This window comes from Prunus dulcis, unplaced genomic scaffold, assembly GCF_902201215.1.
Source record: "Prunus dulcis unplaced genomic scaffold, ALMONDv2, whole genome shotgun sequence".
Lineage (NCBI taxonomy): Eukaryota > Viridiplantae > Streptophyta > Magnoliopsida > Rosales > Rosaceae > Prunus > Prunus dulcis.
In genome coordinates, this window is record NW_023010142.1 from 22,223 (window position 1) to 37,633 (window position 15,411).

Sequence of the window (15,411 nt, forward strand, 5' to 3'; positions counted from 1 at the left end):
CCTACTAGGCCGAAAAGAGGGAAACATGAGTAGGAATATAGGAGTTAGCCTAAATACCGTAGGTAATTCATGAAAAAGGAAAACTAAACAGCAACATCAATTGATTAGCTAATAGGTAGGTGAATAAGAGGCTAGATCAGATCAGTAGTGGTGTATTCATTGTCCTAGTTAGTGATTTCATCAATTTGAACTCTCATCTTTGTGTGCTTTGATTTTTGTACTTGTTTTGTCTTATTGGTTGTTTTAGTTTATTAAATCATTCATTGAAAAACCCCTTTTGTGTTTACGTGAGTATGCTACGTGACAGGACCCGACCCAATTTCCACTTTGGAATTCGAGCCAAGTCCTATGCGTGTCCGACACCTGGCAATGTCGGGCACAAATGACCTTTTTACCCTTCTTGTCTCAAATTCTTTTTAACTTCCCTTAGACTTCTGCCGAAATTTCGGCAGAGTCTCCCCTGTATTTGGACTAATCCCAAAAATTTCCACCTGTTAAACAACCCATAAATTCACACCAACTGCCAGAATATTCCAAATAACAGATCTCCACTCCAGTTTCCCAACTTCAACTATATATATCAGAGCATTTTCTAAGTTTCAGGGTTCCAACTACAAAACTTTACCTTACGTGGTGAGGCGGAAGCTTTGAATGGCCCGGTGGTGGATCCCGCGTATTTCTATGGCCTGGGGGCGAAAAAAAACAGGTTGAAAATGTGAGTGGACCAAACATAAGATTTATGAAAACAGTTAAAAATCATAATAACCCCTATAGTAAAAATAACTTGATAAGTAAGGCTAAAGTTCACCTGTGTTTAATGTAAGGTATTCATCCGAATATATATATAATCGTATGTATGTAGCTTCGTAAAACTGAACAATTATATGAAGATATAAAATGCGTAAATATCAAAGAAACTGGTTTGAAATAGCTGAAAACCATAAGCAGGTAAAAGCTACTGAAGAATATCCTCGTATAACTGAACAAATATATAGAATATAATGCACGAATATCAAAGAAACCGATATAAAATAACTGAAAGTTGGACTTGAATAAAAGAAATTCAAAATCCTTTGAAAATACCACCTATTTGTACCCCTGTCATATCCGTCAATTCCCTGGCGGGTCTCGGGCGCCACACAGTCCACCCGAGCCGCAAACTGGCGAAATCAGGGGACTATGATCAGCCTGATCTGCCGGCAGATTCCTCGAGGACACCAAGTCAGCTCGAGTCGCTCTGGCAGGATGCAGGGGACCGTAGTCAGCCTGATCCGCAATCCTGGCAGGTCTCGGGGACACGAAGTCAGCCGAGCCGCAAATCCTGGCAGGTCTCGGGACACCAAGTCTGCCGAGCCGCAAATCCTGGCACTCACGGTCCGAGCGTCCCCGAAATTCGTGAGGCAAAGTCAAGTGCACTGACTGAACTATAATCAGACTGGATGTCCGTAGACATCGGTCCGACTCTGGGTAATCACCATAAAGAAACGGGTACATGGTGGTCTAATTAAAAAAAATCTGATAACTTTCTGAAATCTGATAAGTCTGAACTAACTTCTACCTTTGTATTAAAATCTTCAAGTCTGCTGCTCAACCAATATTATAAAATAAAGATGTTTCACAATGCTAATCACGCTTCGAAAATATGCAATATCACTTATTCAAGATCAAATACTGAAATTATTCAAATAAACTTATTTATGAAAACTTATTTATATAAATCAATATAAATCACTTATGAAATCTTATTTATAGAAATTATCTATACAACTGATTTAAATAAAGCCTTTATGAAAGAAAGTCCACTCACAGATGGTCCGAGCTAATTTGACCATTCGAAGGTTTCTCCTGCAGGTCGACTGGACCTCTGATGCCTGATTATCCATGAATAATAAATCAATAAACTGCTGAATAAAAGAATTAAATTAAACACCCTGCCCCGGCTCTTAGAAATACGTGCACTCAAAATCAAGTTACTCCTGAGCCCACATTAGCTTTTTAGATAGTTAGAACGGTCTTAAGAGACCCGAAGCCTTACTAAGCGATAACTGCCAGATCGGCCGATCCGGGACCCAGTGGGTCCACGATCTTCGATGGCCAATCTGGGCTCCCCTGAAGGTTCCTTACAGAGGAGGAACCATGTTCTACGAGTTTGGTCCGAAACGGACGGTCGGATTAGCCAAAATCGCGTTATCGCTTAAAATCCAAACCCTAGCCCCAGGGTTCGAGATTTCGGAGTATCCGGGACTCCGATTCGCGATCCGTCGAATCCTGAGTGATCCTGAAATCACGTAGACCGACATATCCAAAATTCAGCGCGATCCAACGATTAAACGACACTGCACCCACGGATCTCGCGATATGGAAAATCCGTTCGGGGCCCAAACGGACTCCGAATTGACATCCGCTAAATCCTACGCGCTCGTGACGACACGAGGGTCACAAAACTGCACAGAATTTCATCACTACCGTCGCCCACGCGCTCCAGCTCGCGCGGGCAGCTTTGGGTGTCCAAAGCGATTTCGGGTGGCCGAAAAATCTCGGAACCAAGACTCCAAACTCCTACCCTAGGTAAAACACCTCATTTGGAGTCACTTTTGTTCTTGGACCACCCCCAAAAAGTGACCAGAAATAGTAGTTTCGAAGGGCCGAAGTTTCGGCCAAACTTCAAGTCGAACATCGAACCCCTTAACGCTAAAATCGATCGAAGCCCATATACCCAACAGCTAGAACACGAAAAATAGTTGAGAAACCATACCTTACTCGATCGATTTGGTGGAGAAACGAAGGAGAATTTCGAGCTGGAAGTTCGGGTGGCTTCGAAGGAACCTCCGCCGGAAAACATGGTTTTCCGGCCAGCTCAGGGAGGCCCCGGGGTTGAGGTCGGTCAGGTTGTGACGGCGACACGGAGGTGGACCCGTCGGTACCCACAGCGGAGATCGGCTTGGCCTGTGGTGGCCAGGCCGTCGCTTGGAAGCTGAACGGTCGCAAGGCAGGGGTGCGACGCGAGGGAGAGAGAGGGAAGAGAGAGAGTGACGGGGAGAAGAGAGAGGGGTATAAAATCTGACTTTTTGGCCAAATTACCATTTTGCCCTTCGCGGTTTTTAGACCATAACTTCTTCGTTACGGCTCCGATTCGGATATACTCCGTGTCTACGAGCTCCTTTCGTCGCGCTCTACGCAATGGCGTAAGCGGAATTCCCAAATTCTTTCTCGATCAAAAAGTCAAAATTTCCCCCATTAAATAATGCGAGGGCAAAATTGTCTTTTTGCAAGAAGATATTTTCCTTACTTTTTAGATATTTTCTTCTTTTTTAGATATTTTGTTTTGGGTTCTTACACTACGTGCTTAATTTCTTGTTTATATAATTAGAGTAGAAAAAGTGTTTTGTGAAGTAAATTAGGCTAGATTAATTGAAAGTTGAACTCAATCACCTCCTATTTGGTACTCTAAATTACGATTGACCTTGTGCACTTGCGAGTATAATTTGTGTTTAGATTAATGAATGTTTGCGGGTATCTAAAATTCACAACAAGTGCCAACCCTTCCATTAACCCGGATGTTAGCATGACAAAAACTCATCAAGTAACCCAACCTTCAACTTATCTTTCATTATGTCATATCACAATTGGAACCACAAAATTGGAGAATTTGAAAGAGGAAAAATAGATAAGAACAAAGGAAAACTCTCTAAATTTTTTTTGGGAACATTTACACTATGACCCCTTGAGTTACGGATCCTGGTGGGATTGTTGAGGTTGTCATTCTTCTTCCAATAAATTATCTGGGGAGCCAGCTCTCCTTCAGTATTTCAAATGTCAATGATGGCTCAAAATGGTAATTTTATGGTTCGGAATGTCATCTGTAGGTGCTGTTGATTGAAACTTGTGGAAACAAAACAAAGATCTTCCATCATATGGTATTGTGGGATCGTGAGTTCCATGATAGGTAGAAGGAAGTTTTTTACTAGCGTAATTTCGGGAATTGATATCTTCTTTGGTTTTCATTATATTTCCTTTCTAATGGGTTTTCAGTGTCTTTTATTTGATTTAGATCTTCAACGTTTTGATTGAATCAGCCAACATCTCTGGTTATCTTTTTTATCCACAATGCCTACCTGCTTAGTGTAATTCGTGCTTCGTGATTTTGCCAATTACTTTTTTTAATCCCTTTTAGATAGCTGTCCATTGCCTAAGAACCGTGTCAGATGTATCCTTTTTTCAGCAAGCTCAAATCCAGAAATCCTTGGAGCGCATCCTTTACACATGGCTAAATACTATACCTGTCCTTTTTTTGGATGTCTTATGTGTTCATGTCAGGAACAGAGAAATCTTCAAACACACACACATTTCAAACAAGGAAGATAAAATTTGATGTTTATCAGAACAGATAGTCACAAGCGTGAGTAATTTAATTGTGTTTCAATTCTGTTAAACGTGCAATGTTGTCTCCCTAGGCTAGGTTCCTTCTATATATGGACATTAAGCTTAGAAGATCTGGTGATTTCGTGATTGCTCACTCTCAAAATTTACCTGGATATAATCCGCCTATAAGTCCTTGTCTAATACACTTGTATCGTTTAAGTTTTTCAGTGTTTCTTGTGAGTTGTTTCTACAAACTTGAATAATCCTCAGAGTTTAATTTTTAGTTTCCAAATAATCCAATACAAGTTTTAAGTAATCACATTGGTGCAATTTCCCTGTAAATAACCATGGTGCACCATTTGCAACAGCTCCAGGGAAGAGAAGGGCTTTTACAACAGGAACAGGAAAGATCACTTGCAATCAATTGGGAAGAAGTGGCATGCAATGGTGTGGTACGCATGCCACATATGAATGAAACTCCGTAACAATGAAGGAAAAAGAAGAAACATTAAGCCAAATACACGAGTTTTACATTTGCCTTTTCCTTAATATATATTTCTCTAAAACACAACCTCTAACAGATGTATAACCTAAGAAGCACGAACACGGATATGGATAAGGCGATACTTTACCATACGACACGGGGATACAACAAATCTCAAAAAACTAGGATACGATATGTCATGGATACAGCAGTTAAAAATTTATATTAAAATACAATAACAACAATATATATAATTTAAAACATATTTTAATTAACATAAAAATTCAAATTCATCAACCAAATTCAAATTTCAACTATAGAAAAATAAAAAAACAGAAGTCTCAATCAACTACAATATTTGTAATGTCTTCCCCAGTAAATAAAGCAACCCCCCAATGATGGTTCATCAAGAGAAAGGTTAGCAATTTCAAGCATTCCAACACCTTCTTCACCCACGCTATCAAATCCATCTCCTCCAATATCCCACATTTGAGTAACACTTTCTTTGTAGCTTGGGCTCTTCCTTGATAAGAGACGAAGAATCTTATGCACAAATACCAAGTCTTCAGCTCTTGGGGGTGTTAACTTGTTTCTTCTTAAAGAGTGAATGAAACTATATGTACTTCAATTTCTTTCACAACACGAGGAGGAACAAGGTTGTCCAAGTAGCTTCAAAGCTATGGATTGGAGAGTTGGTGTTGAAGCTCTATGAACAATCCACCACACCATTGGTTCCATGTGAAACCTATCATTCATAGCATCAATAGCTCCAAAGTCATCTAAGCACATTGAAAAAGAGGCATACTTCGCATTGATATCTCTTCTAGCTCGATCATCTGAAAAGTATTTCTCAAGACACTTTTTTCTTTCCCTTGTACTCTCGACATCTTGGTGTGGAGCAACACAGCTAGGATCCTCTTGCAGCCATTCTGGACTATAAAACCTAAAAGTAAAGTGTGATATTATTTTATAAGATTATCACAATATGAAAAGTAAATTTCAAATCATTTAAAAGGAAAGAAGCACATAATACTTACCTAGAATTTAAAGAATGTGCCAAACAATGGAGTGGTGTGCTACTCTTAGTTCATCGCTCCACTAAAATGCGATACACCACATAAAAAAAGTCACTTTGTTCATGCAGTTGCTTGTGTTCTTTCCTATAGATAGTTGCCCTCACTTTCTCTATCATGGTATCCCATGACTCATAAACCAAGTGAAGAGAAGGGTTATTTGTGTCAGCCATTCTAATCGTCTCATATATAGAAGCTGTAAAGAAAAGTATATAATCAATATTATCCCAAAATTATTCATCCAATATCTTTTCCTTCACTGCTCTTCCTTTGCCCACAAGGGCGATTTACACCCCAGTGCTGAATTTTTTATTTTTTTATTTTTTTATATTTAAATTTTTTGTGTGTGTGTGTGTAGTTTTAGTGGTTTAAACCAAATATAACTAAAATAAATAATAGTCTAGCCCTCTATTTAAAATAAGCTCAACTCTCTATGTAGAAATAAGCCCACTCTTGAAGCATAAAGGAAATAGTAAACATGCAATCCATAACCTATATAAATTTGATTAGAAGCAAACATCAGAAATTTTCTTCTAGCCACTCAAAACACCATATTTGAACCTTCTGAGCCTAGAATAAATAGCTCTCCCCCTCTAAAAAATTGTACCAACCTATCTTCAGTGGGTTCATCAATCTTGGTAAGTTTTTCTATTTTTTTTTTTATATACTCAATTTCCAATTTTAATTGTTGTTGTTAAGTTTTTATGATTTAGGGTTCGGGTGAAAACTTTTGGGGATTGTTATATATGTTTTATTTTTGCAACTTAAATTATTAATTAGTATATATGATTTTTCGTGTCTAGTATTTATTGTTAGGATATCATGTCACATGATGATAATATAGACTTATACTGTAATTTTCATTTTCTCTGGTTTTTTTAACAAAACGTATATTTTGGAAAGCATTTGTCTGAGATATATCATATAGAATCCTATAAATTAGATTTAAGGAAAGTGAACTAATGCATGTCTCATTATAAAAAATGTAGTTGCCTTGTAGATTGTTCTAATGCGACATCGTGATAATGTACCTTTCTTATATGGATACATTATCTTGATGCAACATAATTTACTTTTTTAGATAATGACTGTGTGTTTCACTGATACGTTATTATGAATCATGACGCAACATCAAATATTTTTAAAATTGTATAGATCCAGAAGAATATTTTCCAAAATAGAAATACTATGACAAATGAACATGTATCCCGTGAATGCTACCTGGCATGGAAGGACTAGCTTTGGTTACTTCCTAGTCAAATATGCCCTATCCGTCCTACTTATGGTAGTTTGAGTAAAAGTAAGAGCTCATGTCTGACAATTGCAAGGGCATTAGTGATGTTTTTTAAATACTGAACAGTCAGTCCCTATAAATAGGCAAGCAAATCATTAAATGAGGGACTTTTTTTTGGTCCAAAAGAAAAATGCCATTGTATATGTTGACTGAAAAATTATCTGACTAGATACTTTACTCTGTTTAAGAAAGATGTCATGTATTGTTTGGTTAACGCTGTTCTTGACCTTCCGATATTTTATTTGGTAAATTTGAAAATGTGCTATGAACTGCACAGGTTTTAATAGGATCAGTAAATTATTGTTTGCCCTTCTTTTATCATTCTCATGTATATATGCATGTATGGATCAATGTGAAGATAATAATCTTCAGGTCCCAATTGCGAAACTTAATTTATGTAGCTGCCTTTGGTTGGTAATACCTGGATGTTAATCAGGTGATTGTAATTGGTATTATACTACATGCTTTAATTAGTTTCCCGACTTCTTCGTCCCTGGTCCTTGCATCTTATTTCTTCTCTTTAGTTATAAGTTGCTCTTTTCATGGATTTTGCAATTGTATTTCTCTAATATGCTTGAAAACCTTGATTTTGGATCATGCCGAAACCATTTATTTATTTATTTCTTGAATAAGATTATTTTGTGTAATATTAATATTCATCTTCTCTTGGAGATTGATAAAAGCTTTTCATTCCTCAATGGCTATGTCCAGCAAGCACTAGAGAAAGGTGCTCAGCCTATATTCCCGAGAATGAGCGCTCTGGAATGTCAAATATCAGCAACTTCAGAAACCAAGATCGGCATGAAGCTTTAACCCATGGTCTTAGGTTTGAGGCATATGATGTTAGATAGGAAAGAAATTTGTAATTGTTTCATATATCCAATCCTTCCCTTAGATGGAATTCCTAGATTGTAGGATTCCTTATTGTACAAGGAAAACTCGTGTATATATTTCTATGTTATTAATGAAATATTCATTCAAGCCAAATATATTTTTCTACATGGTATCAGAGCAGGTTTCAAAAACCTAGCTTTTTTTTTTCCTTCTCTCGTCTCTCACACATGGGTGACGACGGCTCCTCTGCAAAGGTCGGCAATGAAGCTGCTGACCCTCTTTTTCTCAACCACTCAGACCACCCCGGGTTGGTTCTTGTTTCAAAGAAACTCAATGGCGACAACTACAACACCTGGTCTCGCTCGATGAGGATCTCTCTTAGTACTAAAAATAAAATCGGGTTCATAGATGGTTCCATCAAGAAACCAAAGGCAGATAAGCACCCTCTCGATTCTGCAGCATGGCAACAATGCAACGACATGGTGGTGTCATGGCTTTTGACTTCTCTGGAACCAGATGTGGCTGACAGCATCATTTACTTATCCACCGCTCACGAAATTTGGGATGACCTTCGCGAGCGTTTTTCTCAAAACAATGTCCCTCGTCACCAAATTAAAGGGGTTTTGGGACGAGTTGGCATCCTTCAGTGAGGCCACATCTTGCACATGCGGGGCACAGAACGAAACCAATAGACTTATGTCGTTTCTCATGGGATTACTCGAATCCTATAGTGCCATCCGTGGACAGATTTGGTTGATGAAACCTCTCCCATATGCTCGACAAGCATATTCCTTCATCTCACAGGAAGAGAAACAGTGCGAACTTGGCTCCACACGTACTCCATATTCGCAGACTGCAGCCATGGCCGTTCTTCATGATTCTCGCTCCCATCCAGGAGGAGATCGACCTCCACTCCACTGCACCTATTGCAACTATGATAACCATACCCGAGATACCTGTTACCAACTTCATGGGTACACACCCGGTCACCCCGCTACGCCCAAAAGCCCATTCCACATCGCCACCACAATAAAAACGACAACAGCAGTCGTCACAAAACCAACAGCATCGACGGCAGCGGCCACCGTTACCATGCCTCCTCTGCTGCCCACCAAGTCACCGCCCATGCCCCAACTCTCCAAGATATTCAGTCCGTGATGCCTCACTTATCCGATAGCCAATATCAACAAATCATGTCTGTGACGGCCAAGACATCCAGTTCCTCTCCTTCCAACCTGCAAGCACATGCTGCTTATGCCAGTTCTTTTTCTCAAGGTTTGTCACCTATCGCTTTCTTTCATGGTCTATGGATCATTGATAGCAGCGCGACAAATCACATCACATATTCTTCTCATTTATTGACGAACATCACTCCCACCACTCATTCACCTCCCGTTTCCTTGCCTAGTGGAGACAAGGCTCTGATCACTTTGACAGGAAAAATTTCATTAAATTCCCATACACAATTGAAAGATGTTTTATGTTGAACATTTATCTTTTATCCGTTGGTAAAATTACAGATGGGTTACACTGTTCCGTAATTTTTTTTCCTTCTTGGGTTATTTTGCAGGACTTGGTTTCGAAGACGATGATTGGTGTGGGTAAGCGATGAGGAGATTTTTACTACCTAGTGGCGCTCGCCTCCACCACATCCAATGACCGTCCATCTTCCTGTCACCTTATCACCACCTCCATTGACCTTTGGCACCGTCGGCTAGGACACCTTTCCCCAGCCCGTTTGCAATTCTTAGCTAGTACCTCTTTAAATTGCACCTTTGATTCGCGTCATGTTTGTGATATTTGTCCATTGGCGAAACAAACTCGCCAACTTTTTGGACTTAGTTCTATTTCAACTTCTAGACCTTTTTCTCTTTTACATTGTGACATTTGCGGTCCTAATAAACATCCCACTCTTACTGGAGCTTATTATTTTTTTATCCATAGTTGATGGTTTTTCTCATTTTAGGTGGGTTTTTCTTATGAAACATAAACATAAAACAGAAGACCTTCTCAAAACTTTTTTTGCCTATGTTGACACACAATTTCATCTCAAAGTTCAACAAATCCGTGTTGACAATGGGGGAGAATTTTTCTCCATGCGCAATTTCTTTTTTTACCATGGGATAATATATCAACACTCTTGCGTTTACACACCCCAACAAAATGGAGTTGTCGAACACAAACACCACCATCTCCTTGAAACTGTACGAGCCCTTCGTTTTCAATCTAATTTGCCCATAAAATTTTAGGGGGAATGTGTTCTTACTGCCGCTTACCTCATTAATCGCTTCCCTACACCTCTCCTTAACAACAAAACCCCTTTTGACATTCTTTACCGCAAAGCACCCTATTACCACCATATGAAAGTTTTTGGTTGCCTTGCCTCTGTTCACCGAAGCTCCAAATTCGCTTCTCGGGCCCACAAATCCGTTTTTATTGGCTATCCTATTGGCCAGAAAGCTTACAGACTCTATGACCATGAAACCCATAAAATTTTCACTAGTCACGACGTTCTCTTCCTGGAAGACAAATTCCCTTTCTTCAATCCCGACACACCCACACCACCACATACCATCGGACCCTTCTTGCCCTTATTGCCCTTCACTGGCTCGGAACCATTCCCTTTGTTCTACGACCCTTCTCCTTCTTCTCCATCCGCCACCAGCCCTACCCCAGGCTTAGACCTCCTCAATCAACCCGCTCTTGATCTCCCTTTTCCCAAGGACCCAACTCCTTCTGCCAGCATCCAAGCACCACTTCCTGCTGATGCACCCCCTCCCTAGCCTGCACCTGACACATCTCAACCCCCCCATATCTCCTCGCGTCCCAAGCAACCCTCCACACGCCTCAAGGACTTCGTTTGCTCACAAGTGATTCTGCCCCCACATCATTCCTCTTCTTTGCCAACTGGTCCACCACCAGGTACTCGTTTTCCCCTTTGTAATTTTATTTCTTACCATCGGTACTGTGGGAGCAAATTTCCCCACGAGAATAATCGGTTCGGAATATTCCCCTTTCTTCCTAGCCGCCTCTTTCTCCCTGCAAAATAGAACAAATAAGAGGACCACACCCGAGGAGTGTTGGCCACAGGCCCTCCGATGCCTAAGTCAGTTCAATCGATCCGTAAAGAAACGATAGCTAAAATAGGGTACGAGATGTGTTTATAATATAAATCGGGCCGCCGGAGCCTTATGTAAAAGAGAGGGAGAAAAGAGGTCGCTAGGGTTTGAGAGGAATTTTCTGCAGAGTTTTAGTAGCAATTCTCACGTACCTCAACCCTTATGTGTGGCTATGCTTTTATAGTAGTTTCGGAGGCTAGGGTTTCAGAGGAATAATTCCGTAGATGGAAGGGAATTATTCCTCCCCTTTTTGGAATTGATTTGATTAATTAGGGTAAATCAAATCCCTAATTGTGGTAGGTAGCAAATCAAATCCTGATTCAATTAGGTAACTCCTCATTTAATTGGGAATCGTGGTAATTAACCAAATCAATTCTCAACCTAATTAGGTAACGTTCAATTTAATTGGGTAATTCCCAATTAAATTGAGTAACTCCCAATTAGGTTGATTAATTCCCAATTAGGTCAAATAATCCCCACATGGAAGGAATTATTTGACCCAGGGTTTGATTTAATTAGGTTCCCACAGGTACTCTTACAAACATCTTTCTTATGTTAACTCCATCAGTCGAAGTGTAGAACCTTCCTCTTTTGCAGAAGCCAACAGCGATCCTCGCTAGCATGAGGCCATGGACTCAGAACTTGCTGCTCTTGCTGATAATCACACTTGAACCCTTACTCCTTTGCCTCCTGGCAAATTTCCCATTGATTGCAAGTGGGTGTACAAGATCAAACACTGTGCTGATGGTTCTGTCAAGTGCTAAAAAGCCCGCCTTGTTGCCAAAGGTTTTATTCAAACAGAGGGCCTGGATTATCATGAAACTTTTTCTCTAACTGCCAAGATGATCACAGTTCGTTGTCTTTTGGCTGTCGCCACCAGTCAGTACTGGTTTATCCATCAACTTGAAGTTCATAATGCCTTTCTCCATGGTGATTTACATGAGGAAATCTATATGTCTCCTCCTCCTGGTCTTCTGCGACAGGGGGAGAATCTCGTGTGTCGCCCCCACAAATCTCTTTATAGACTCAAATAAGCTTCTCGACAGTGGTTTGCCAAGTTTACTGAAGTCATCCTTGCTGGTAGTTTTATCCAGTCAAAGCCCGCAAGTCTTTTACAACATTATTAATTTATGTTGATGATATTCTGATTACAGTAAATGATATTGATGCCATTAATTCTCTCAAAAGTTTTTTACACACCCGCTTCCATATCAAAGACTTAGGCGATTTGAAATATTTTTTGGGTATTGGAGTCTCCTGATCCAAGAAAGGCATTTATGTTTCACAAAGAAAATATGCACTTGAGATACTCAAAGATTATGGGTTCTTATGTGCCCGACCAATTAACTTTCCAATGGAGGAAGCCAAGCTTTCTGACAAAGGTGAACTACTCAAAGATCCTGAAAAATACAGACAATTGGTGGGATGACTGCTTTATCTAACTATTACCCGACCAGACATCACCTATTCGGTACATGTCCTAAGCTGTTTCTTGCACCAGCCATGATTACCTCACATGGATGCCGCTCTTTGGTTTGTTCGATATCTCAAGTCTACTACGGGTCAAGGTTTGCTTTTCCAGTCTGATAACAAGTTAGATTTAATTGCTTATTGTGATTCGGATTAGGCTGGTTGTCCCATAACCTGCCTTTCAACTACTGGATATTGTGTATTCTTGGTAATTCATTGATTTCCTGGCGAACAAAGAGACAACGGACTATTTTATTGTTGTCTGCAGAAGCCGAATATAGGGCCATGGCTAGCACTTGTTATGAGGTTACTTGGTTACATTTTCTGTTGCAAGATTTGCACTTGCCATCTTCGGGAGCATCTCATATGCATTGTGATAATCAAGCGGCATTGCATATTGCAGCAAATCCAGTCTTCCATGAGAGAACGTGACATATTGAGATGGATTGTCATTTTATTCGTGACAAAATACTTGAATTCTTCGCAACAACTAGCTGATACATTTATGAAACCTTTGGGCAAGGAGAAGTTTTCAGCTATGTTATGCAAGTTGGCCGTTCTTGACATTCACTCTCCAACTTGAGGGGGAGTGTTAGAAAATAAATGTATTTTAGATAGGAAAGAAATTCGTTATTGATTCGTATCTCCAATCCTTCCCTTAGATGGAATTCCTAGATTGTAGGATTCCTTATTGTACTAGGAAAACTTGTGTATATATTTCTATGTTATTAATGAAATATTAATTCAAGCCAAATATATTTTGTCACGCATACTCCTGCTGCCCGGATACTGACGATCACGCTGCCTTCGGCGCTTTTAAGAGCGGCCTCCGCGAGTCCAACTTCCGCTATCTGGTTTATAGCAACAGTTGGAACACATATACAGAGCTAATGAAACAGACAGCGATCCATCCTAAGGCTGAATACTTCAATTCCAAGCGTGGCCCAACCAGCCTGGCCCGCAACACTTTCGCAGATCCTCCACCTGATTCAGTACCCGCTTCAGCCCCACCTCAGCATTCTACCCCTGGCCCAAGTACCTAGGGTAACCAACAACCAAAACGGAAGGATAGCTACCAGTATCCCTTCAGCAATAACAAACGTGGCAGACATGGCAACCACCACCACTCTAGCGGAGGCAACCCTCCCAAGACTGGTGATCTGGCCCCACTTCCCTTCACACCCAGACCCAGGTTCGAGGTTTTTACTACCCTGAACACCACCTATCACTACAAAATAGAATGCCTTTAGCGAGGGTATTTTGTGGTCACAAAAAGCCTTTTGCTGTCGAAAATTCACTTTTTCGACGGCAAAAGTTCATCGGAAGTCGTCGGTAAAACGACGGTTGCAAATACTTTTTTTCCGACCATTTCGTCGGAAATAATGTATTTTCGACACCCATATTTCGTCGATATTGCTTATATTTTTATCGGAAATAGATTTTCAAAACAACCATACAAATTCATTTCCAACAATAAATGTGGTCGCAAATACTTGCTCACCTGTTCGAAATAATTTTTGATCAAGATCTTTTGTTCTTGCCATACTATTTTTTCGACCAATGACTATTTGTCGAAAAAAGTATTTCCGACCCTAGATTACTATTTGTGATAAATATAATTTGTTGGAATTGTGCTTTTTCGACATGGAAGTTTGTTGAAAAAATGTTTTTCCAACTACATTTATAAGCATTAAACGTACAAATATTTTGTCAAAAAATCTAAATAATATTTCAATTGAAAAATTGTTGTTCGAAGAATAGTATATATCATCATTAACAAAAGACAAATGTAATAAATTACAAATATTCATTACAATCCTAAGCTATGTCCTATATCACTAGTCCCAAAGTCTACTTCCAATCGAACATTAAAGAGTTCGAATGCATGCTTCATAGCTTCCTTTGAATCTTCGCTAATGATGGGCTGCTGCTATTTCCCATTAACAATAACATTGTTTGTTTATCCTGCCAAAACAAGAACAGAGCTAGTTCTGTTTCCAAAACAAAGTTTTAGTCAATGTGTAAAATCAAATATATCAAGTAAGAAGACAATACATGACAGACAGTAATGAAATAAGAACAGAAAAATAGATACACACACGGTAGGTGCCTAGGCGAACCTCCTTTGCAGATACAAAATCCTGAAGAGACACCCTTCCAGATAGAATCTGCTTCCATTGATGCTGTAAGTATGCTCTAACCTGTGTAAAAAACAAAGGTGATCATCTAACCGTGGAAATCAAGTCAACCACCAGTAAAAGCTATTTTAAGGAAAAAAAAAAACTCAGGGCAAATACAAGATATCCATGAAACTGAAGAGGTAACATGGGAACATGGATTGACCCACAGGCAATTGACATAAATAGACCATTAACAATCAATCCAAGTATGCATAGAATAAATAATTGTCAAGGCAAAGATCTTAATAAATCTGGAATACCAGAAAGGCTCAGTGAAGTATACCTCATCATAGTTGATTGCTGGTTTGTTCATTAAGAGTTGCCCCCATAATGTTTGATAATATGCCTCAAAGAGGCAACTTCCTAAAGGGGAAAATTTTCTCATGATCTGAACCAAAACTAGCTAACCCTGATGAATTAGAAATAAATAAATAAACAAATGTAATCAAATAGGAGACACAAGATCTGTATATTTGCAACTTGTGGAAAAACCCTTATAGCTGAAATCTTCAACAACAAAAATGACAGTAGGAGCCCGAAAAAATGGAGGTACCTGAAGCGGAGGCGTAGTAGTCTCAAACAATAAGGCATCAGG

At 39.6% G+C, this 15,411-nt stretch overlaps 1 long non-coding RNA gene across 1 annotated transcript; it reads right to left on the bottom strand.

The window, feature by feature from the left end:
- Positions 1 to 14,371: 14,371 nt before the first annotated feature.
- Positions 14,372 to 14,939, bottom strand: LOC117613009. Its single transcript, XR_004583644.1, has 2 exons — positions 14,736 to 14,939; positions 14,372 to 14,627 (listed from the first exon to the last, which is right to left on the bottom strand). It is a non-coding gene; the product is annotated as an uncharacterized LOC117613009 (long non-coding RNA).
- Between the last annotated feature and the right edge of the window lie 472 nt (positions 14,940 to 15,411).